The 21,857-nt window shown below is 41.9% G+C and overlaps 12 non-coding genes across 12 annotated transcripts; all 12 read left to right on the forward strand.

Annotated features, from left to right (window-relative positions):
- The first annotated feature begins 79 nt into the window (after positions 1-79).
- On the forward strand, positions 80-152 carry trnaf-gaa (transfer RNA phenylalanine (anticodon GAA)). Its single transcript has one exon. It is a non-coding gene; the product is annotated as a tRNA-Phe (tRNA).
- Positions 153-449: 297 nt separating this feature from the next.
- trnaf-gaa (transfer RNA phenylalanine (anticodon GAA)) lies at positions 450-522 on the forward strand. The gene has a single exon. It is a non-coding gene; the product is annotated as a tRNA-Phe (tRNA).
- A 5,307-nt stretch (positions 523-5,829) lies between these two features.
- On the forward strand, positions 5,830-5,902 carry trnaf-gaa (transfer RNA phenylalanine (anticodon GAA)). The gene has a single exon. It is a non-coding gene; the product is annotated as a tRNA-Phe (tRNA).
- A 317-nt stretch (positions 5,903-6,219) lies between these two features.
- Positions 6,220-6,292, forward strand: trnaf-gaa (transfer RNA phenylalanine (anticodon GAA)). The gene has a single exon. It is a non-coding gene; the product is annotated as a tRNA-Phe (tRNA).
- A 622-nt stretch (positions 6,293-6,914) lies between these two features.
- On the forward strand, positions 6,915-6,987 carry trnaf-gaa (transfer RNA phenylalanine (anticodon GAA)). Its single transcript has one exon. It is a non-coding gene; the product is annotated as a tRNA-Phe (tRNA).
- A 5,595-nt stretch (positions 6,988-12,582) lies between these two features.
- trnaf-gaa (transfer RNA phenylalanine (anticodon GAA)) lies at positions 12,583-12,655 on the forward strand. Its single transcript has one exon. It is a non-coding gene; the product is annotated as a tRNA-Phe (tRNA).
- Positions 12,656-12,952: 297 nt separating this feature from the next.
- On the forward strand, positions 12,953-13,025 carry trnaf-gaa (transfer RNA phenylalanine (anticodon GAA)). The gene has a single exon. It is a non-coding gene; the product is annotated as a tRNA-Phe (tRNA).
- Positions 13,026-17,389: 4,364 nt separating this feature from the next.
- On the forward strand, positions 17,390-17,462 carry trnaf-gaa (transfer RNA phenylalanine (anticodon GAA)). Its single transcript has one exon. It is a non-coding gene; the product is annotated as a tRNA-Phe (tRNA).
- A 2,330-nt stretch (positions 17,463-19,792) lies between these two features.
- On the forward strand, positions 19,793-19,865 carry trnaf-gaa (transfer RNA phenylalanine (anticodon GAA)). The gene has a single exon. It is a non-coding gene; the product is annotated as a tRNA-Phe (tRNA).
- Positions 19,866-20,182: 317 nt separating this feature from the next.
- trnaf-gaa (transfer RNA phenylalanine (anticodon GAA)) lies at positions 20,183-20,255 on the forward strand. Its single transcript has one exon. It is a non-coding gene; the product is annotated as a tRNA-Phe (tRNA).
- Positions 20,256-20,877: 622 nt separating this feature from the next.
- trnaf-gaa (transfer RNA phenylalanine (anticodon GAA)) lies at positions 20,878-20,950 on the forward strand. Its single transcript has one exon. It is a non-coding gene; the product is annotated as a tRNA-Phe (tRNA).
- A 320-nt stretch (positions 20,951-21,270) lies between these two features.
- On the forward strand, positions 21,271-21,343 carry trnaf-gaa (transfer RNA phenylalanine (anticodon GAA)). Its single transcript has one exon. It is a non-coding gene; the product is annotated as a tRNA-Phe (tRNA).
- Positions 21,344-21,857: the final 514 nt, after the last annotated feature.

Consider the following 21,857-nt stretch of genomic DNA (forward strand, 5'->3'; position numbering starts at 1 on the left):
CAGCTTTGTCATCTACGCTCCACGGAGCGAGTTCCTGGTTTTACTTTCCAAATGAAAACGGCCATTTTAGCCCCGTGTAGCCGAAATAGCTCAGTTGGGAGAGCGTCAGACTGAAGATCTGAAGGTCCCTGGTTCAATCCCGGGTTTCGGCAAAGACTACTATGAATTGTGGATGTTTGTCAAAAGGGAACAACAGCCCATGTTAGGTCAGTGAAAAAACCTAGATTAATGAAGATTCACGAGACTGGTAGGAAAGTGAATTGGTAAAAAGGAATTATCTCAAAAAACCTGGATTAATGAAAACACACGAGGCTTCTTCCTCAGCTACAACAGTCAATTATTGCGTTTTTGTGGCCTTTATCTGGCTCCCCAGCTTTGTCGTCTACGCTCCATGGAGCGAGTTCCTGGTTTTACTTTCCAAATGAAAACGGCCATTTTAGCCCCGTGTAGCCGAAATAGCTCAGTTGGGAGAGCGTCAGACTGAAGATCTGAAGGTCCCTGGTTCAATCCCGGGTTTCGGCAAAGACTACTATTAATTGTGGATGTTTGTCAAAAGGGAACAACAGCCTATGTTAGGAAAGTGAACTGGTAAAAAAGAATTATCTCAAAAAACCTAGAGTAATGAAAACACACGAGACTGGTAGGAAAGTGAACTGCTAAAAAAGAATTATCTCAAAAAACCTAGATTAATGAAAACACACAAGACTGGTAGGAAAGTGAACTGCTAAAAAAGAATTATCTCAAAAAACCTAGAGTAATGAAAACACACGAGACTGGTAGGAAAGTGAATTGGTAAAAAGGAATTATCTCAAAAAACCTGGATTAATGAAAACACACGAGGCTTCTTCCTCAGCTACAACAATCAATTATTGTGTTTTTGTGGCCTTTATCTGGCTCCCCAGCTTTGTCGTCTACGCTCCACGGAGCGAGTTCCTGGTTTTACTTTCCAAATGAAAACGGCCATTTTAGCCCTTTGTAGCCGAAATAGCTCAGTTGGGAGAGCGTCAGACTGAAGATCTGAAGGTTCCTGGTTCAATCCTGGGTTTCGGCAGAGACTACTATGAATTTTGGATGTTTGTCAAAAGGCAACAACAGCCCATGTTAGGAAAGTGAACTGCTAAAAAGGAGTTATCTCAAAAAACCTGGATTAATGAAAACACACGAGACTGGTAGGAAAGTGAATTGGTAAAAAGGAATTATCTCCAAAAACCTGGATCAATGAAAACACACAAGGCTTCTTCCTCAGCTACAACAATCAATTATTGTGTTTTTGTGGCCTTTATCTGGCTCCCCAGCTTTGTCGTCTACGCTCCACGGAGCGAGTTCCTGGTTTTACTTTCCAAATGAAAACGGCCATTTTAGCCCCTTGTAGCTGAAATAGCTCAGTTGGGAGAGCGTCAGACTGAAGATCTGAAGGACCCTGGTTCAATCCCGGGTTTCGGCAAAGACTACTATCAATTGTGGATGTTTGTCAAGAGGGAACAACAGTCTATGTTAGGAAAGTGAACTGCTAAAAAGGAGTTATCTCAAAAAACCTAGATCAATGAAAACACACGAGACTGGTAGGAAAGTGAATTGGTAAAAAGGAATTATCTCCAAAAACCTGGATTAATGAAAACACACGAGGCTTCTTCCTCAGCTACAACAATCAATTATTGTGTTTTTGTGGCCTTTATCTGGCTCCCCAGCTTTGTCGTCTACGCTCCACGGAGCGAGTTCCTGGTTTTACTTTCCAAATGAAAACGGCCATTTTAGCCCCGTGTAGCCGAAATAGCTCAGTTGTGAGAGCGTCAGACTGAAGATCTGAAGGTCCCTGGTTCAATCCCGGGTTTCGGCAAAGACTACTATTAATTGTGGATGTTTGTCAAAAGGGAACAACAGCCTGTGTTAGGAAAGTGAACTGGTAAAAAAGAATTATCTCAAAAAACCTAGATTAATGAAAACACACAAGACTGGTAGGAAAGTGAACTGCTAAAAAAGAATTATCTCAAAAAACCTAGAGTAATGAAAACACACGAGACTGGTAGGAAAGTGAATTGGTAAAAAGGAATTATCTCAAAAAACCTGGATCAATGAAAACACACAAGGCTTCTTCCTCAGCTACAACAATCAATTATTGCGTTTTTGTGGCCTTTATCTGGCTCCCCAGCTTTGTCGTCTACGCTCCACGGAGCGAGTTCCTGGTTTTACTTTCCAAATGAAAACGGCCATTTTAGCCCCTTGTAGCTGAAATAGCTCAGTTGGGAGAGCGTCAGACTGAAGATATGAAGGTCCCTGATTCAATCCCGGGTTTCGGCAAAGACTACTATGAATTGTGGATGTTTGTCAAGCGGGAACAACAGTCTATGTTAGGAAAGTGAACTGCTAAAAAGGAGTTATCTCAAAAAACCTGGATTAATGAAAACACACGAGACTGGTAGGAAAGTGAATTGGTAAAAAGGAATTATCTCAAAAAACCTGGATCAATGAAAACACACAAGGCTTCTTCCTCAGCTACAACAATCAATTATTGCATTTTTGTGGCCTTTATCTGGCTCCCCAGCTTTGTCGTCTACGCTCCACGGAGCAAGTTCCTGGTTTTACTTTCCAAATGAAAACGGCCATTTTAGCCCTTTGTAGCCGAAATAGCTCAGTTGGGAGAGCGTCAGACTGAAGATCTGAAGGTCCCTGGTTCAATCCTGGGTTTCGGCAGAGACTACTATGAATTTTGGATGTTTGTCAAAAGGCAACAACAGCCCATGTTAGGAAAGTGAACTGCTAAAAAGGAGTTATCTCAAAAAACCTGGATTAATGAAAACACACGAGACTGGTAGGAAAGTGAATTGGTAAAAAGGAATTATCTCAAAAAACCTGGATCAATGAAAACACACAAGGCTTCTTCCTCAGCTACAACAATCAATTATTGCGTTTTTGTGGCCTTTATCTGGCTCCCCAGCTTTGTCGTCTACGCTCCACGGAGCGAGTTCCTGGTTTTACTTTCCAAATGAAAACGGCCATTTTAGCCCCTTGTAGCTGAAATAGCTCAGTTGGGAGAGCGTCAGACTGAAGATCTGAAGGACCCTGGTTCAATCCCGGGTTTCGGCAAAGACTACTATCAATTGTGGATGTTTGTCAAGAGGGAACAACAGTCTATGTTAGGAAAGTGAACTGCTAAAAAGGAGTTATCTCAAAAAACCTGGATTAATGAAAACACACGAGACTGGTAGGAAAGTGAATTGGTAAAAAGGAATTATCTCAAAAAACCTGGATCAATGAAAACACACAAGGCTTCTTCCTCAGCTACAACAGTCAATTATTGCATTTTTGTGGCCTTTATCTGGCTCCCCAGCTTTGTCGTCTACGCTCCACGGAGCAAGTTCCTGGTTTTACTTTCCAAATGAAAACGGCCATTTTAGCCCTTTGTAGCTGATATAGCTCAGTTGGGAGTGTGTCTGACTGAAGATCTGAAGGTCACTGGTTCAATCCCGGGTTTCGGCAAAGACTACTATGAATTGTGGATGTTTGTCAAAAGGGAACAACAACCCATGTTAGGTAAGTGAAAAAACCTAGATTAATGAAGACACACGAGACTGGTAGGAAAGTGAATTGGTAAAAAGGAATTATCTCAAAAAACCTGGATTAATGAAAACACACGAGGCTTCTTCCTCAGCTACAACAGTCAATTATTGCGTTTTTGTGGCCTTTATCTGGCTCCCCAGCTTTGTCGTCTACGCTCCACGGAGCGAGTTCCTGGTTTTACTTTCCAAATGAAAACGGCTATTTTAGTCCCGTGTAGCCGAAATAGCTCAGTTGGGAGAGCGTCAGACTGAAGATCTGAAGGTCCTTGGTTCAATCCCGGGTCTCGGCAAAGACTACTATGAATTGTGGATGTTTGTCAAAAGGGAACAACAGCCCATGTTAGGTCAGTGAAAAAACCTAGATTAATGAAGACTCACGAGACTGGTAGGAAAGTGAATTGGTAAAAAGGAATTATCTCAAAAAACCTGGATTAATGAAAACACACGAGGCTTCTTCCTCAGCTACAACAGTCAATTATTGCGTTTTTGTGGCCTTTATCTGGCTCCCCAGCTTTGTCGTCTACGCTCCACGGAGCGAGTTCCTGGTTTTACTTTCCAAATGAAAACGGCCATTTTAGCCCCTTGTAGCTGAAATAGCTCAGTTGGGAGAGCGTCAGACTGAAGATATGAAGGTCCCTGATTCAATCCCGGGTTTCGGCAAAGACTACTATTAATTGTGGATGTTTGTCAAAAGGGAACAACAGCCTATGTTAGGAAAGTGAACTGGTAAAAAAGAATTATCTCAAAAAACCTAGATTAATGAAAACACACAAGACTGGTAGGAAAGTGAACTGCTAAAAAAGAATTATCTCAAAAAACCTAGAGTAATGAAAACACACGAGACTGGTAGGAAAGTGAATTGGTAAAAAGGAATTATCTCAAAAAACCTGGATTAATAAAAACACACGAGGCTTCTTCCTCAGCTACAACAGTCAATTATTGCATTTTTGTGGCCTTTATCTGGCTCCCCAGCTTTGTCGTCTACGCTCCACGGAGCGAGTTCCTGGTTTTACTTTCCAAATGAAAACGGCCATTTTAGCCCCTTGTAGCTGAAATAGCTCAGTTGGGAGAGCGTCAGACTGAAGATATGAAGGTCCCTGATTCAATCCCGGGTTTCGGCAAAGACTACTATTAATTGTGGATGTTTGTCAAAAGGGAACAACAGCCTATGTTAGGAAAGTGAACTGGTAAAAAAGAATTATCTCAAAAAACCTAGATTAATGAAAACACACAAGACTGGTAGGAAAGTGAACTGCTAAAAAAGAATTATCTCAAAAAACCTAGAGTAATGAAAACACACGAGACTGGTAGGAAAGTGAATTGGTAAAAAGGAATTATCTCAAAAAACCTGGATTAATAAAAACACACGAGGCTTCTTCCTCAGCTACAACAGTCAATTATTGCATTTTTGTGGCCTTTATCTGGCTCCCCAGCTTTGTCGTCTACGCTCCACGGAGCGAGTTCCTGGTTTTACTTTCCAAATGAAAACGGCCATTTTAGCCCCTTGTAGCTGAAATAGCTCAGTTGGGAGAGCGTCAGACTGAAGATATGAAGGTCCCTGATTCAATCCCGGGTTTCGGCAAAGACTACTATTAATTGTGGATGTTTGTCAAAAGGGAACAACAGCCTATGTTAGGAAAGTGAACTGGTAAAAAAGAATTATCTCAAAAAACCTAGATTAATGAAAACACACAAGACTGGTAGGAAAGTGAATTGGTAAAAAGGAATTATCTCAAAAAACCTGGATTAATAAAAACACACGAGGCTTCTTCCTCAGCTACAACAGTCAATTATTGCGTTTTTGTGGCCTTTATCTGGCTCCCCAGCTTTGTCGTCTACGCTCCACGGAGCAAGTTCCTGGTTTTACTTTCCAAATGAAAGCTGCCATTTTAGCCCTTTGTAGCCAAAATAGCTCAGTTGGGAGAGCGTCAGACTGAAGATATGAAGGTCCCTGATTCAATCCCGGGTTTCAGCAAAGACTACTATGAATTATGGATGTTTGTCAAAAGGGAACAACAGCCCATGTTAGGTAAGTGAAAAAACCTAGATTAATGAAGACACACGAGACTGGTAGGAAAGTGAATTGGTAAAAAGGAATTATCTCAAAAAACCTGGATTAATGAAAACACACGAGGCTTCTTCCTCAGCTAGAACAATCAATTATTGCGTTTTTGTGGTCTTTATCTGGCTCCCCAGCTTTGTCATCTACGCTCCACGGAGCGAGTTCCTGGTTTTACTTTCCAAATGAAAACGGCCATTTTAGCCCCGTGTAGCCGAAATAGCTCAGTTGGGAGAGCGTCAGACTGAAGATCTGAAGGTCCCTGGTTCAATCCCGGGTTTCGGCAAAGACTACTATGAATTGTGGATGTTTGTCAAGAGGGAACAACAGTCTATGTTAGGAAAGTGAACTGCTAAAAACAAGTTATCTCAAAAAACCTAGATCAATGAAAACACACGAGACTGGTAGGAAAGTGAATTGGTAAAAAGGAATTATCTCAAAAAACCTAGATTGAAAACACAAGAGGCTTCTTCCTCAGCTACAACAATCAATTATTGAGCTTTTTTGGCCTTTATCTGGCTCCCCGGCTTTGTCGTCTACGCTCCACGGAGCGAGTTCCTGGTTTTACTTTCCAAATGAAAACGGCTATTTTAGCCCCGTGTAGCCGAAATAGCTCAGTTGGGAGAGCGTCAGACTGAAGATCTGAAGGTCCCTGGTTCAATCCCGGGTTTCGGCAAAGACTACTATGAATTGTGGATGTTTGTCAAGAGGGAACAACAGTCTATGTTAGGAAAGTGAACTGCTAAAAAGGAGTTATCTCAAAAAACCTAGATTAATGAAAACACACAAGGCTTCTTCCTCAGCTACAACAGTCAATTATTGCGTTTTTGTGGCCTTTATCTGGCTCCCCAGCTTTGTCGTCTACGCTCCACGGAGCAAGTTCCTGGTTTTACTTTCCAAATGAAAGCTGCCATTTTAGCCCTTTGTAGCCAAAATAGCTCAGTTGGGAGAGCGTCAGACTGAAGATCTGAAGGTCCCTGATTCAATCCCGGGTTTCAGCAAAGACTACTATGAATTGTGGATGTTTGTCAAAAGGGAACAACAGCCCATGTTAGGTAAGTGAAAAAACCTAGATTAATGAAGACACACGAGACTGGTAGGAAAGTGAATTGGTAAAAAGGAATTATCTCAAAAAACCTGGATTAATGAAAACACACGAGGCTTCTTCCTCAGCTAGAACAATCAATTATTGCGTTTTTGTGGTCTTTATCTGGCTCCCCAGCTTTGTCGTCTACGCTCCACGGAGCGAGTTCCTGGTTTTACTTTCCAAATGAAAACGGCCATTTTAGCCCCGTGTAGCCGAAATAGCTCAGTTGGGAGAGCGTCAGACTGAAGATCTGAAGGTCCCTGGTTCAATCCCGGGTTTCGGCAAAGACTACTATGAATTGTGGATGTTTGTCAAGAGGGAACAACAGTCTATGTTAGGAAAGTGAACTGCTAAAAAGGAGTTATCTCAAAAAACCTAGATCAATGAAAACACACGAGACTGGTAGGAAAGTGAATTGGTAAAAAGGAATTATCTCCAAAAACCTGGATTAATGAAAACACACGAGGCTTCTTCCTCAGCTACAACAATCAATTATTGTGTTTTTGTGGCCTTTATCTGGCTCCCCAGCTTTGTCGTCTACGCTCCACGGAGCGAGTTCCTGGTTTTACTTTCCAAATGAAAACGGCCATTTTAGCCCCGTGTAGCCGAAATAGCTCAGTTGTGAGAGCGTCAGACTGAAGATCTGAAGGTCCCTGGTTCAATCCCGGGTTTCGGCAAAGACTACTATTAATTGTGGATGTTTGTCAAAAGGGAACAACAGCCTGTGTTAGGAAAGTGAACTGGTAAAAAAGAATTATCTCAAAAAACCTAGAGTAATGAAAACACACGAGACTGGTAGGAAAGTGAATTGGTAAAAAGGAATTATCTCAAAAAACCTGGATCAATGAAAACACACAAGGCTTCTTCCTCAGCTACAACAATCAATTATTGCGTTTTTGTGGCCTTTATCTGGCTCCCCAGCTTTGTCGTCTACGCTCCACGGAGCGAGTTCCTGGTTTTACTTTCCAAATGAAAACGGCCATTTTAGCCCCTTGTAGCTGAAATAGCTCAGTTGGGAGAGCGTCAGACTGAAGATATGAAGGTCCCTGATTCAATCCCGGGTTTCGGCAAAGACTACTATGAATTGTGGATGTTTGTCAAGCGGGAACAACAGTCTATGTTAGGAAAGTGAACTGCTAAAAAGGAGTTATCTCAAAAAACCTGGATTAATGAAAACACACGAGACTGGTAGGAAAGTGAATTGGTAAAAAGGAATTATCTCAAAAAACCTGGATCAATGAAAACACACAAGGCTTCTTCCTCAGCTACAACAGTCAATTATTGCATTTTTGTGGCCTTTATCTGGCTCCCCAGCTTTGTCGTCTACGCTCCACGGAGCAAGTTCCTGGTTTTACTTTCCAAATGAAAACGGCCATTTTAGCCCTTTGTAGCCGAAATAGCTCAGTTGGGAGAGCGTCAGACTGAAGACCTGAAGGTCCCTGGTTCAATCCTGGGTTTCGGCAGAGACTACTATGAATTTTGGATGTTTGTCAAAAGGCAACAACAGCCCATGTTAGGAAAGTGAACTGCTAAAAAGGAGTTATCTCAAAAAACCTGGATTAATGAAAACACACGAGACTGGTAGGAAAGTGAATTGGTAAAAAGGAATTATCTCAAAAAACCTGGATCAATGAAAACACACAAGGCTTCTTCCTCAGCTACAACAATCAATTATTGCGTTTTTGTGGCCTTTATCTGGCTCCCCAGCTTTGTCGTCTACGCTCCACGGAGCGAGTTCCTGGTTTTACTTTCCAAATGAAAACGGCCATTTTAGCCCCTTGTAGCTGAAATAGCTCAGTTGGGAGAGCGTCAGACTGAAGATCTGAAGGACCCTGGTTCAATCCCGGGTTTCGGCAAAGACTACTATCAATTGTGGATGTTTGTCAAGAGGGAACAACAGTCTATGTTAGGAAAGTGAACTGCTAAAAAGGAGTTATCTCAAAAAACCTAGATTAATGAAAACACACAAGGCTTCTTCCTCAGCTACAACAGTCAATTATTGCATTTTTGTGGCCTTTATCTGGCTCCCCAGCTTTGTCGTCTACGCTCCACGGAGCGAGTTCCTGGTTTTACTTTCCAAATGAAAACGGCCATTTTAGCCCCTTGTAGCTGAAATAGCTCAGTTGGGAGAGCGTCAGACTGAAGATATGAAGGTCCCTGATTCAATCCCGGGTTTCGTCAAAGACTACTATGAATTGTGGATGTTTGTCAAGCGGGAACAACAGTCTATGTTAGGAAAGTGAACTGCTAAAAAGGAGTTATCTCAAAAAACCTGGATTAATGAAAACACACGAGACTGGTAGGAAAGTGAATTGGTAAAAAGGAATTATCTCAAAAAACCTGGATTAATGAAAACACACAAGGCTTCTTCCTCAGCTACAACAGTCAATTATTGCATTTTTGTGGCCTTTATCTGGCTCCCCAGCTTTGTCGTCTACGCTCCACGGAGCAAGTTCCTGGTTTTACTTTCCAAATGAAAGCTGCCATTTTAGCCCTTTGTAGCCAAAATAGCTCAGTTGGGAGAGCGTCAGACTGAAGATCTGAAGGTCCCTGATTCAATCCCGGGTTTCGGCAAAGACTACTATTAATTGTGGATGTTTGTCAAAAGGGAACAACAGTCTATGTTAGGAAAGTGAACTGCTAAAAAGGAGTTATCTCAAAAAACCTGGATTAATGAAAACACACGAGACTGGTAGGAAAGTGAATTGGTAAAAAGGAATTATCTCAAAAAACCTGGATCAATGAAAACACACAAGGCTTCTTCCTCAGCTACAACAATCAATTATTGCGTTTTTGTGGCCTTTATCTGGCTCCCCAGCTTTGTCGTCTACGCTCCACGGAGCGAGTTCCTGGTTTTACTTTCCAAATGAAAACGGCCATTTTAGCCCCTTGTAGCTGAAATAGCTCAGTTGGGAGAGCGTCAGACTGAAGATCTGAAGGACCCTGGTTCAATCCCGGGTTTCGGCAAAGACTACTATCAATTGTGGATGTTTGTCAAGAGGGAACAACAGTCTATGTTAGGAAAGTGAATTGGTAAAAAGGAATTATCTCAAAAAACCTGGATCAATGAAAACACACAAGGCTTCTTCCTCAGCTACAACAATCAATTATTGCGTTTTTGTGGCCTTTATCTGGCTCCCCAGCTTTGTCGTCTACGCTCCACGGAGCGAGTTCCTGGTTTTACTTTCCAAATGAAAACGGCCATTTTAGCCCCTTGTAGCTGAAATAGCTCAGTTGGGAGAGCGTCAGACTGAAGATATGAAGGTCCCTGATTCAATCCCGGGTTTCGGCAAAGACTACTATGAATTGTGGATGTTTGTCAAGCGGGAACAACAGTCTATGTTAGGAAAGTGAACTGCTAAAAAGGAGTTATCTCAAAAAACCTGGATTAATGAAAACACACGAGACTGGTAGGAAAGTGAATTGGTAAAAAGGAATTATCTCAAAAAACCTGGATCAATGAAAACACACAAGGCTTCTTCCTCAGCTACAACAGTCAATTATTGCATTTTTGTGGCCTTTATCTGGCTCCCCAGCTTTGTCGTCTACGCTCCACGGAGCAAGTTCCTGGTTTTACTTTCCAAATGAAAACGGCCATTTTAGCCCTTTGTAGCCGAAATAGCTCAGTTGGGAGAGCGTCAGACTGAAGATCTGAAGGTCCCTGGTTCAATCCTGGGTTTCGGCAGAGACTACTATGAATTTTGGATGTTTGTCAAAAGGCAACAACAGCCCATGTTAGGAAAGTGAACTGCTAAAAAGGAGTTATCTCAAAAAACCTGGATTAATGAAAACACACGAGACTGGTAGGAAAGTGAATTGGTAAAAAGGAATTATCTCAAAAAACCTGGATCAATGAAAACACACAAGGCTTCTTCCTCAGCTACAACAATCAATTATTGCGTTTTTGTGGCCTTTATCTGGCTCCCCAGCTTTGTCGTCTACGCTCCACGGAGCGAGTTCCTGGTTTTACTTTCCAAATGAAAACGGCCATTTTAGCCCCTTGTAGCTGAAATAGCTCAGTTGGGAGAGCGTCAGACTGAAGATCTGAAGGACCCTGGTTCAATCCCGGGTTTCGGCAAAGACTACTATCAATTGTGGATGTTTGTCAAGAGGGAACAACAGTCTATGTTAGGAAAGTGAACTGCTAAAAAGGAGTTATCTCAAAAAACCTAGATTAATGAAAACACACAAGGCTTCTTCCTCAGCTACAACAGTCAATTATTGCATTTTTGTGGCCTTTATCTGGCTCCCCAGCTTTGTCGTCTACGCTCCACGGAGCGAGTTCCTGGTTTTACTTTCCAAATGAAAACGGCCATTTTAGCCCCTTGTAGCTGAAATAGCTCAGTTGGGAGAGCGTCAGACTGAAGATATGAAGGTCCCTGATTCAATCCCGGGTTTCGTCAAAGACTACTATGAATTGTGGATGTTTGTCAAGCGGGAACAACAGTCTATGTTAGGAAAGTGAACTGCTAAAAAGGAGTTATCTCAAAAAACCTGGATTAATGAAAACACACGAGACTGGTAGGAAAGTGAATTGGTAAAAAGGAATTATCTCAAAAAACCTGGATTAATGAAAACACACAAGGCTTCTTCCTCAGCTACAACAGTCAATTATTGCATTTTTGTGGCCTTTATCTGGCTCCCCAGCTTTGTCGTCTACGCTCCACGGAGCAAGTTCCTGGTTTTACTTTCCAAATGAAAGCTGCCATTTTAGCCCTTTGTAGCCAAAATAGCTCAGTTGGGAGAGCGTCAGACTGAAGATCTGAAGGTCCCTGATTCAATCCCGGGTTTGGGCAAAGACTACTATTAATTGTGGATGTTTGTCAAAAGGGAACAACAGTCTATGTTAGGAAAGTGAACTGCTAAAAAGGAGTTATCTCAAAAAACCTGGATTAATGAAAACACACGAGACTGGTAGGAAAGTGAATTGGTAAAAAGGAATTATCTCAAAAAACCTGGATCAATGAAAACACACAAGGCTTCTTCCTCAGCTACAACAGTCAATTATTGCGTTTTTGTGGCCTTTATCTGGCTCCCCAGCTTTGTCGTCTACGCTCCACGGAGCAAGTTCCTGGTTTTACTTTCCAAATGAAAACGGCCATTTTAGCCCTTTGTAGCTGAAATAGCTCAGTTGGGAGAGCGTCAGACTGAAGATATGAAGGTCACTGGTTCAATCCCGGGTTTTGGCAAAGACTACTATGAATTGTGGATGTTTGTCAAAAGGGAACAACAGCCCATGTTAGGTAAGTGAAAAAACCTAGATTAATGAAGACACACGAGACTGGTAGGAAAGTGAATTGGTAAAAAGGAATTATCTCAAAAAACCTGGATTAATAAAAACACACGAGGCTTCTTCCTCAGCTACAACAGTCAATTATTGCGTTTTTGTGGCCTTTATCTGGCTCCCCAGCTTTGTCGTCTACGCTCCATGGAGCGAGTTCCTGGTTTTACTTTCCAAATGAAAACGGCCATTTTAGCCCTTTGTAGCCGAAATAGCTCAGTTGGGAGAGCGTCAGACTGAAGATATGAAGGTCCCTGATTCAATCCCGGGTTTCGGCAAAGACTACTATGAATTGTGGATGTTTGTCAAGAGGGAACAACAGTCTATGTTAGGAAAGTGAACTGGTAAAAAAGAATTATCTCAAAAAACCTAGATCAATAAAAACACACGAGACTGGTAGGAAAGTGAATTGGTAAAAAGGAATTATCTCAAAAAACCTGGATTAATGAAAACACACGAGGCTTCTTCCTCAGCTAGAACAATCAATTATTGCGTTTTTGTGGTCTTTATCTGGCTCCCCAGCTTTGTCATCTACGCTCCACGGAGCGAGTTCCTGGTTTTACTTTCCAAATGAAAACGGCCATTTTAGCCCCGTGTAGCCGAAATAGCTCAGTTGGGAGAGCGTCAGACTGAAGATCTGAAGGTCCCTGGTTCAATCCCGGGTTTCGGCAAAGACTACTATGAATTGTGGATGTTTGTCAAAAGGGAACAACAGCCCATGTTAGGTCAGTGAAAAAACCTAGATTAATGAAGATTCACGAGACTGGTAGGAAAGTGAATTGGTAAAAAGGAATTATCTCAAAAAACCTGGATTAATGAAAACACACGAGGCTTCTTCCTCAGCTACAACAGTCAATTATTGCGTTTTTGTGGCCTTTATCTGGCTCCCCAGCTTTGTCGTCTACGCTCCATGGAGCGAGTTCCTGGTTTTACTTTCCAAATGAAAACGGCCATTTTAGCCCCGTGTAGCCGAAATAGCTCAGTTGGGAGAGCGTCAGACTGAAGATCTGAAGGTCCCTGGTTCAATCCCGGGTTTCGGCAAAGACTACTATTAATTGTGGATGTTTGTCAAAAGGGAACAACAGCCTATGTTAGGAAAGTGAACTGGTAAAAAAGAATTATCTCAAAAAACCTAGAGTAATGAAAACACACGAGACTGGTAGGAAAGTGAACTGCTAAAAAAGAATTATCTCAAAAAACCTAGATTAATGAAAACACACAAGACTGGTAGGAAAGTGAACTGCTAAAAAAGAATTATCTCAAAAAACCTAGAGTAATGAAAACACACGAGACTGGTAGGAAAGTGAATTGGTAAAAAGGAATTATCTCAAAAAACCTGGATTAATGAAAACACACGAGGCTTCTTCCTCAGCTACAACAATCAATTATTGTGTTTTTGTGGCCTTTATCTGGCTCCCCAGCTTTGTCGTCTACGCTCCACGGAGCGAGTTCCTGGTTTTACTTTCCAAATGAAAACGGCCATTTTAGCCCTTTGTAGCCGAAATAGCTCAGTTGGGAGAGCGTCAGACTGAAGATCTGAAGGTTCCTGGTTCAATCCTGGGTTTCGGCAGAGACTACTATGAATTTTGGATGTTTGTCAAAAGGCAACAACAGCCCATGTTAGGAAAGTGAACTGCTAAAAAGGAGTTATCTCAAAAAACCTGGATTAATGAAAACACACGAGACTGGTAGGAAAGTGAATTGGTAAAAAGGAATTATCTCAAAAAACCTGGATCAATGAAAACACACAAGGCTTCTTCCTCAGCTACAACAATCAATTATTGTGTTTTTGTGGCCTTTATCTGGCTCCCCAGCTTTGTCGTCTACGCTCCACGGAGCGAGTTCCTGGTTTTACTTTCCAAATGAAAACGGCCATTTTAGCCCCTTGTAGCTGAAATAGCTCAGTTGGGAGAGCGTCAGACTGAAGATCTGAAGGACCCTGGTTCAATCCCGGGTTTCGGCAAAGACTACTATCAATTGTGGATGTTTGTCAAGAGGGAACAACAGTCTATGTTAGGAAAGTGAACTGCTAAAAAGGAGTTATCTCAAAAAACCTAGATCAATGAAAACACACGAGACTGGTAGGAAAGTGAATTGGTAAAAAGGAATTATCTCCAAAAACCTGGATTAATGAAAACACACGAGGCTTCTTCCTCAGCTACAACAATCAATTATTGTGTTTTTGTGGCCTTTATCTGGCTCCCCAGCTTTGTCGTCTACGCTCCACGGAGCGAGTTCCTGGTTTTACTTTCCAAATGAAAACGGCCATTTTAGCCCCGTGTAGCCGAAATAGCTCAGTTGTGAGAGCGTCAGACTGAAGATCTGAAGGTCCCTGGTTCAATCCCGGGTTTCGGCAAAGACTACTATTAATTGTGGATGTTTGTCAAAAGGGAACAACAGCCTGTGTTAGGAAAGTGAACTGGTAAAAAAGAATTATCTCAAAAAACCTAGATTAATGAAAACACACAAGACTGGTAGGAAAGTGAACTGCTAAAAAAGAATTATCTCAAAAAACCTAGAGTAATGAAAACACACGAGACTGGTAGGAAAGTGAATTGGTAAATAGGAATTATCTCAAAAAACCTGGATCAATGAAAACACACAAGGCTTCTTCCTCAGCTACAACAATCAATTATTGCGTTTTTGTGGCCTTTATCTGGCTCCCCAGCTTTGTCGTCTACGCTCCACGGAGCGAGTTCCTGGTTTTACTTTCCAAATGAAAACGGCCATTTTAGCCCCTTGTAGCTGAAATAGCTCAGTTGGGAGAGCGTCAGACTGAAGATATGAAGGTCCCTGATTCAATCCCGGGTTTCGGCAAAGACTACTATGAATTGTGGATGTTTGTCAAGCGGGAACAACAGTCTATGTTAGGAAAGTGAACTGCTAAAAAGGAGTTATCTCAAAAAACCTGGATTAATGAAAACACACGAGACTGGTAGGAAAGTGAATTGGTAAAAAGGAATTATCTCAAAAAACCTGGATCAATGAAAACACACAAGGCTTCTTCCTCAGCTACAACAGTCAATTATTGCATTTTTGTGGCCTTTATCTGGCTCCCCAGCTTTGTCGTCTACGCTCCACGGAGCAAGTTCCTGGTTTTACTTTCCAAATGAAAACGGCCATTTTAGCCCTTTGTAGCCGAAATAGCTCAGTTGGGAGAGCGTCAGACTGAAGATCTGAAGGTCCCTGGTTCAATCCTGGGTTTCGGCAGAGACTACTATGAATTTTGGATGTTTGTCAAAAGGCAACAACAGCCCATGTTAGGAAAGTGAACTGCTAAAAAGGAGTTATCTCAAAAAACCTGGATTAATGAAAACACACGAGACTGGTAGGAAAGTGAATTGGTAAAAAGGAATTATCTCAAAAAACCTGGATCAATGAAAACACACAAGGCTTCTTCCTCAGCTACAACAATCAATTATTGCGTTTTTGTGGCCTTTATCTGGCTCCCCAGCTTTGTCGTCTACGCTCCACGGAGCGAGTTCCTGGTTTTACTTTCCAAATGAAAACGGCCATTTTAGCCCCTTGTAGCTGAAATAGCTCAGTTGGGAGAGCGTCAGACTGAAGATCTGAAGGACCCTGGTTCAATCCCGGGTTTCGGCAAAGACTACTATCAATTGTAGATGTTTGTCAAGAGGGAACAACAGTCTATGTTAGGAAAGTGAACTGCTAAAAAGGAGTTATCTCAAAAAAACCTAGATTAATGAAAACACACAAGGCTTCTTCCTCAGCTACAACAGTCAATTATTGCATTTTTGTGGCCTTTATCTGGCTCCCCAGCTTTGTCGTCTACGCTCCACGGAGCGAGTTCCTGGTTTTACTTTCCAAATGAAAACGGCCATTTTAGCCCCTTGTAGCTGAAATAGCTCAGTTGGGAGAGCGTCAGACTGAAGATATGAAGGTCCCTGATTCAATCCCGGGTTTCGTCAAAGACTACTATGAATTGTGGATGTTTGTCAAGCGGGAACAACAGTCTATGTTAGGAAAGTGAACTGCTAAAAAGGAGTTATCTCAAAAAACCTGGATTAATGAAAACACACGAGACTGGTAGGAAAGTGAATTGGTAAAAAGGAATTATCTCAAAAAACCTGGATTAATGAAAACACACAAGGCTTCTTCCTCAGCTACAACAGTCAATTATTGCATTTTTGTGGCCTTTATCTGGCTCCCCAGCTTTGTCGTCTACGCTCCACGGAGCAAGTTCCTGGTTTTACTTTCCAAATGAAAGCTGCCATTTTAGCCCTTTGTAGCCAAAATAGCTCAGTTGGGAGAGCGTCAGACTGAAGATCTGAAGGTCCCTGATTCAATCCCGGGTTTCGGCAAAGACTACTATTAATTGTGGATGTTTGTCAAAAGGGAACAACAGTCTATGTTAGGAAAGTGAACTGCTAAAAAGGAGTTATCTCAAAAAACCTGGATTAATGAAAACACACGAGACTGGTAGGAAAGTGAATTGGTAAAAAGGAATTATCTCAAAAAACCTGGATCAATGAAAACACACAAGGCTTCTTCCTCAGCTACAACAGTCAATTATTGCGTTTTTGTGGCCTTTATCTGGCTCCCCAGCTTTGTCGTCTACGCTCCACGGAGCAAGTTCCTGGTTTTACTTTCCAAATGAAAACGGCCATTTTAGCCCTTTGTAGCTGAAATAGCTCAGTTGGGAGAGCGTCAGACTGAAGATATGAAGGTCACTGGTTCAATCCAGGGTTTTGGCAAAGACTACTATGAATTGTGGATGTTTGTCAAAAGGGAACAACAGCCCATGTTAGGTAAGTGAAAAAACCTAGATTAATGAAGACACACGAGACTGGTAGGAAAGTGAATTGGTAAAAAGGAATTATCTCAAAAAACCTGGATTAATAAAAACACACGAGGCTTCTTCCTCAGCTACAACAGTCAATTATTGCGTTTTTGTGGCCTTTATCTGGCTCCCCAGCTTTGTCGTCTACGCTCCATGGAGCGAGTTCCTGGTTTTACTTTCCAAATGAAAACGGCCATTTTAGCCCTTTGTAGCCGAAATAGCTCAGTTGGGAGAGCGTCAGACTGAAGATATGAAGGTCCCTGATTCAATCCCGGGTTTCGGCAAAGACTACTATGAATTGTGGATGTTTGTCAAGAGGGAACAACAGTCTATGTTAGGAAAGTGAACTGGTAAAAAAGAATTATCTCAAAAAACCTAGATCAATAAAAACACACGAGACTGGTAGGAAAGTGAATTGGTAAAAAGGAATTATCTCAAAAAACCTGGATTAATGAAAACACACGAGGCTTCTTCCTCAGCTAGAACAATCAATTATTGCGTTTTTGTGGTCTTTATCTGGCTCCCCAGCTTTGTCATCTACGCTCCACGGAGCGAGTTCCTGGTTTTACTTTCCAAATGAAAACGGCCATTTTAGCCCCGTGTAGCCGAAATAGCTCAGTTGGGAGAGCGTCAGACTGAAGATCTGAAGGTCCCTGGTTCAATCCCGGGTTTCGGCAAAGACTACTATTAATTGTGGATGTTTGTCAAAAGGGAACAACAGCCTATGTTAGGAAAGTGAACTGGTAAAAAAGAATTATCTCAAAAAACCTAGAGTAATGAAAACACACGAGACTGGTAGGAAAGTGAACTGCTAAAAAAGAATTATCTCAAAAAACCTAGATTAATGAAAACACACAAGACTGGTAGGAAAGTGAACTGCTAAAAAAGAATTATCTCAAAAAACCTAGAGTAATGAAAACACACGAGACTGGTAGGAAAGTGAATTGGTAAAAAGGAATTATCTCAAAAAACCTGGATTAATGAAAACACACGAGGCTTCTTCCTCAGCTACAACAATCAATTATTGTGTTTTTGTGGCCTTTATCTGGCTCCCCAGCTTTGTCGTCTACGCTCCACGGAGCGAGTTCCTGGTTTTACTTTCCAAATGAAAACGGCCATTTTAGCCCTTTGTAGCCGAAATAGCTCAGTTGGGAGAGCGTCAGACTGAAGATCTGAAGGTTCCTGGTTCAATCCTGGGTTTCGGCAGAGACTACTATGAATTTTGGATGTTTGTCAAAAGGCAACAACAGCCCATGTTAGGAAAGTGAACTGCTAAAAAGGAGTTATCTCAAAAAACCTGGATTAATGAAAACACACGAGACTGGTAGGAAAGTGAATTGGTAAAAAGGAATTATCTCAAAAAACCTGGATCAATGAAAACACACAAGGCTTCTTCCTCAGCTACAACAATCAATTATTGTGTTTTTGTGGCCTTTATCTGGCTCCCCAGCTTTGTCGTCTACGCTCCACGGAGCGAGTTCCTGGTTTTACTTTCCAAATGAAAACGGCCATTTTAGCCCCTTGTAGCTGAAATAGCTCAGTTGGGAGAGCGTCAGACTGAAGATCTGAAGGACCCTGGTTCAATCCCGGGTTTCGGCAAAGACTACTATCAATTGTGGATGTTTGTCAAGAGGGAACAACAGTCTATGTTAGGAAAGTGAACTGCTAAAAAGGAGTTATCTCAAAAAACCTAGATTAATGAAAACACACGAGGCTTCTTCCTCAGCTACAACAGTCAATTATTGCGTTTTTGTGGCCTTTATCTGGCTCCCCAGCTTTGTCGTCTACGCTCCACGGAGCGAGTTCCTGGTTTTACTTTCCAAATGAAAACGGCCATTTTAGCCCCTTGTAGCTGAAATAGCTCAGTTGGGAGAGCGTCAGACTGAAGATATGAAGGTCCCTGATTCAATCCCGGGTTTCGGCAAAGACTACTATTAATTGTGGATGTTTGTCAAAAGGGAACAACAGCCTATGTTAGGAAAGTGAACTGGTAAAAAAGAATTATCTCAAAAAACCTAGATTAATGAAAACACACAAGACTGGTAGGAAAGTGAACTGCTAAAAAAGAATTATCTCAAAAAACCTAGAGTAATGAAAACACACGAGACTGGTAGGAAAGTGAATTGGTAAAAAGGAATTATCTCAAAAAACCTGGATTAATAAAAACACACGAGGCTTCTTCCTCAGCTACAACAGTCAATTATTGCGTTTTTGTGGCCTTTATCTGGCTCCCCAGCTTTGTCGTCTAAGCTCCACGGAGCGAGTTCCTGGTTTTACTTTCCAAATGAAAACGGCCATTTTAGCCCCTTGTAGCTGAAATAGCTCAGTTGGGAGAGCGTCAGACTGAAGATCTGAAGGACCCTGGTTCAATCCCGGGTTTCGGCAAAGACTACTATCAATTGTGGATGTTTGTCAAGAGGGAACAACAGTCTATGTTAGGAAAGTGAACTGCTAAAAAGGAGTTATCTCAAAAAACCTAGATTAATGAAAACACACAAGGCTTCTTCCTCAGCTACAACAGTCAATTATTGCATTTTTGTGGCCTTTATCTGGCTCCCCAGCTTTGTCGTCTACGCTCCACGGAGCAAGTTCCTGGTTTTACTTTCCAAATGAAAGCTGCCATTTTAGCCCTTTGTAGCCAAAATAGCTCAGTTGGGAGAGCGTCAGACTGAAGATATGAAGGTCCCTGATTCAATCCCGGGTTTCAGCAAAGACTACTATGAATTATGGATGTTTGTCAAAAGGGAACAACAGCCCATGTTAGGTAAGTGAAAAAACCTAGATTAATGAAGACACACGAGACTGGTAGGAAAGTGAATTGGTAAAAAGGAATTATCTCAAAAAACCTGGATTAATGAAAACACACGAGGCTTCTTCCTCAGCTAGAACAATCAATTATTGCGTTTTTGTGGTCTTTATCTGGCTCCCCAGCTTTGTCATCTACGCTCCACGGAGCGAGTTCCTGGTTTTACTTTCCAAATGAAAACGGCCATTTTAGCCCCGTGTAGCCGAAATAGCTCAGTTGGGAGAGCGTCAGACTGAAGATCTGAAGGTCCCTGGTTCAATCCCGGGTTTCGGCAAAGACTACTATGAATTGTGGATGTTTGTCAAGAGGGAACAACAGTCTATGTTAGGAAAGTGAACTGCTAAAAACAAGTTATCTCAAAAAACCTAGATCAATGAAAACACACGAGACTGGTAGGAAAGTGAATTGGTAAAAAGGAATTATCTCAAAAAACCTAGATTGAAAACACAAGAGGCTTCTTCCTCAGCTACAACAATCAATTATTGAGCTTTTTTGGCCTTTATCTGGCTCCCCGGCTTTGTCGTCTACGCTCCACGGAGCGAGTTCCTGGTTTTACTTTCCAAATGAAAACGGCTATTTTAGCCCCGTGTAGCCGAAATAGCTCAGTTGGGAGAGCGTCAGACTGAAGATCTGAAGGTCCCTGGTTCAATCCCGGGTTTCGGCAAAGACTACTATGAATTGTGGATGTTTGTCAAGAGGGAACAACAGTCTATGTTAGGAAAGTGAACTGCTAAAAAGGAGTTATCTCAAAAAACCTAGATTAATGAAAACACACAAGGCTTCTTCCTCAGCTACAACAGTCAATTATTGCGTTTTTGTGGCCTTTATCTGGCTCCCCAGCTTTGTCGTCTACGCTCCACGGAGCAAGTTCCTGGTTTTACTTTCCAAATGAAAGCTGCCATTTTAGCCCTTTGTAGCCAAAATAGCTCAGTTGGGAGAGCGTCAGACTGAAGATCTGAAGGTCCCTGATTCAATCCCGGGTTTCAGCAAAGACTACTATGAATTGTGGATGTTTGTCAAAAGGGAACAACAGCCCATGTTAGGTAAGTGAAAAAACCTAGATTAATGAAGACACACGAGACTGGTAGGAAAGTGAATTGGTAAAAAGGAATTATCTCAAAAAACCTGGATTAATGAAAACACACGAGGCTTCTTCCTCAGCTAGAACAATCAATTATTGCGTTTTTGTGGTCTTTATCTGGCTCCCCAGCTTTGTCGTCTACGCTCCACGGAGCGAGTTCCTGGTTTTACTTTCCAAATGAAAACGGCCATTTTAGCCCCGTGTAGCCGAAATAGCTCAGTTGGGAGAGCGTCAGACTGAAGATCTGAAGGTCCCTGGTTCAATCCCGGGTTTCGGCAAAGACTACTATGAATTGTGGATGTTTGTCAAGAGGGAACAACAGTCTATGTTAGGAAAGTGAACTGCTAAAAAGGAGTTATCTCAAAAAACCTAGATCAATGAAAACACACGAGACTGGTAGGAAAGTGAATTGGTAAAAAGGAATTATCTCCAAAAACCTGGATTAATGAAAACACACGAGGCTTCTTCCTCAGCTACAACAATCAATTATTGTGTTTTTGTGGCCTTTATCTGGCTCCCCAGCTTTGTCGTCTACGCTCCACGGAGCGAGTTCCTGGTTTTACTTTCCAAATGAAAACGGCCATTTTAGCCCCGTGTAGCCGAAATAGCTCAGTTGGGAGAGCGTCAGACTGAAGATCTGAAGGTCCCTGGTTCAATCCCGGGTTTCGGCAAAGACTACTATTAATTGTGGATGTTTGTCAAAAGGGAACAACAGCCTATGTTAGGAAAGTGAACTGGTAAAAAAGAATTATCTCAAAAAACCTAGATTAATGAAAACACACAAGACTGGTAGGAAAGTGAACTGGTAAAAAAGAATTATCTCAAAAAACCTAGAGTAATGAAAACACACGAGACTGGTAGGAAAGTGAATTGGTAAAAAGGAATTATCTCAAAAAACCTGGATTAATGAAAACACACGAGGCTTCTTCCTCAGCTACAACAATCAATTATTGTGTTTTTGTGGCCTTTATCTGGCTCCCCAGCTTTGTCGTCTACGCTCCACGGAGCGAGTTCCTGGTTTTACTTTCCAAATGAAAACGGCCATTTTAGCCCTTTGTAGCCGAAATAGCTCAGTTGGGAGAGCGTCAGACTGAAGATCTGAAGGTCCCTGGTTCAATCCTGGGTTTCGGCAGAGACTACTATGAATTTTGGATCTTTGTCAAAAGGCAACAACAGCCCATGTTA

The sequence above is a fragment of the Odontesthes bonariensis genome, chromosome 1 (assembly GCF_027942865.1).
Source record: "Odontesthes bonariensis isolate fOdoBon6 chromosome 1, fOdoBon6.hap1, whole genome shotgun sequence".
NCBI classification, from domain to species: Eukaryota; Metazoa; Chordata; class Actinopteri; order Atheriniformes; family Atherinopsidae; genus Odontesthes; species Odontesthes bonariensis.